At 38.9% G+C, this 2500-nt stretch overlaps 1 long non-coding RNA gene across 1 annotated transcript in view; it reads left to right on the top strand.

Moving 5' to 3' along the window:
* LOC131355223 (uncharacterized) overlaps positions 1 to 2500 on the top strand; it is a 4284-nt gene that overhangs the window by 1090 nt on the left and 694 nt on the right. The gene's annotated exons all lie outside the window — the stretch shown is intronic.

Raw genomic sequence — 2500 nt, 5'->3', positions numbered from 1 at the left:
TATACTGTAATAAAGTATTTATATCAATGTAATCTTCCATATAATACAATGCAATATTATTGTGTAAGTCTTCACCTCCATAACACACAGTGTGAATTGGGTGAAAATCAGAGAACGATGAATTTTTCACGCCAAAAAATGGTAAGGGGGGTTAGTCTTAGTCTTAGTCTTTCACTTTTTTAGCGAAAAATTCACTGATCTCTGATTTTCACCAGACTCACAGTGTGTGTTGTGTGGAGGTGAAGAGTAACACAGGAGTGTGATTAGTTTTGTGCTTTCACACTCCTCAGCTAATCTGATCTAATGTATGGTTCTATACTAATATAGTAGACACTATACTCTAGTACACTACACTATATCACAGCTGTGGAACGTGACAGAATAAAACTAATCACCATCCGGTGTTACTTTTGACCTCAAAGACATCCAGGGTGAAAATCTGAGAACGCTGAATTTTTCACTAAGAAATGAAACACACTAAGACCATCACCATTTTTTGGTGGGTGAATAAATCGACGTTCTCAGATCTTCACCAGATTGGTAATGTAGATTATGGAGGTGAAGACTAACACAGCAGTGGGATTAGTTTCATTCTATCAGACTCTAAAAGTGAGTTCTAGGATTCTATATGAACCCACTACAAAGTGGAGTAGAGCATGAAACTGTAGAAGTCTAGTACAGTATAAATAACTTGAATTATTAATACTGTTCCTTAGAACGGGAAAGTGTAATATTATAGTTATATTAGATAAAATGTGTATGATGATGTACAATAAAATTGAACAGGTTCTGATTTCAGCTCTGGAGAACGATCAGACAGATAGGTTTTCTGGTGGATATGAGAACAGGTAGAGATTCAGCTGTCAGTGCAGTTACAGTGTATTAACATTGCCACTTTAATAGCACCAGGGTCCTCTTATTTTATGTCAGCTATATATGGTTGGAATGGCAATAAAAGCTTCTTGACTTGACTTGACTTGAGGTACAGGTATTACTTTAAGCAGTAGTGGGCAGTCAGGGTCAGTAAGTCCTTCTCTGCTGGCCTAAACAGCAGTGATCTGAATCACTGTCTTGCATATTAATATATTTAATATATTTTTCCATGAATGTGTATTAAATTATTCCCAGTAGTCTATTCTCTACATTTCATAGCTTTTCTCTTGGTCACATTGCTTCCAGTAGTGTATATTTATGATATGAGTATTTATCCAATCATATTTCAGCCAGTGACTGACATCATGTGTTGCCCGGCTCTAAGGCCTTGAGAATTAATAGTGCAGGCGCCCGGAGCTTAAAATAAGTGGCAATGAAACTGTTCCATTAACCAATCAGATTTTGAGTTGGCGTCACTGGGGCCATCTATCAGCAATTCCTGTCCTTTGATTGGATAACTGGAGTAGTCAGAGGCAGTGACCCGCCCAATTACAGTGTTTCTATATTCACTGTGTCTCATTTCGGATGCTGCGTCCTCCAGAGATTGCAGTTTGCTGCATACGGCATCAAGAATGTCTTTTTTGAGAAAAGTAACCGTAATAAAATGGACCATTCCTTGTGAGGTGTGAAATACTGTAGACTAATTTCTTTTTTACGTTGTTCTTTAACGGGTGATTAGTATCTATTGCTGTGGCGCCATAATGATGGTATAGAGGTGGATTAATTCAGGAAGGACACCAGTGAAGGCCTAGGTGTGAAATGCACCGCCCGACACTGGCTTTAAGGGTAGGTACAGTACATTTACAGTGGATTTATGTTACAGTTACATTAGCTTTCAGTCTCTACACAGGTCACACACACTGAAGTGCTCAAATCAATGAAACTAATCCCACTGCTGTGTTAGTCTTCACCTCCATAATCTACATTACCAATCTGGTGAAGATCTGAGATCAATTTATTCACCCCCCTCAAAAATGGTAAGGGGTTAGTCTTAGTGTTTTTCGATTTTTTGCGAGAAATTCAGCGTTCTCAGATTTTCACCAAATTCCCACCATGCACCATGGAGGTGAAGACAAACAACAGTCCACTTAGTTCCATCTGATCATTCTCCAGAGCTGAGCTCTGAACCCTTCATTACTGATGTATTACACTCAGTGACTTATCTGGGTGAGACAGTTAAAGTCATCCTAAAGGAAGGATACTAAGAAAAAAAAAAAAACACGTGGTTGTAAATAACATTTATTTATTTCATTCTAAAAACAGAAACACGAGAGAAACCTGATCCCTGCACTGCTGACTGGATTTCATTCTCAAACCTTCTCATAAAGAGACACGGATGAAATGAACATGAACAGGAAGTAAGCACAGGAACCCTAGCTGGACGCCGGATCACTCCGGTTATAACGGACACCAGAAGTGTCAAAAGAGTGATGATGAACATGTTAGTTTAGTATAAAGCTCAGCTGAGGAGAATCTAGACATCTATCACCTTCACAAGCGCTGAGATGGTGCTAGCATGGGGACGTCGTGGTGCTTGCATTATTAAACTCCAAACATCAACATGGTT

This window comes from Hemibagrus wyckioides, linkage group LG06 (assembly GCF_019097595.1).
Source record: "Hemibagrus wyckioides isolate EC202008001 linkage group LG06, SWU_Hwy_1.0, whole genome shotgun sequence".
Classification (NCBI taxonomy): domain Eukaryota; kingdom Metazoa; phylum Chordata; class Actinopteri; order Siluriformes; family Bagridae; genus Hemibagrus; species Hemibagrus wyckioides.
This window is presented reverse-complemented; position numbering and strand designations above follow the sequence as displayed.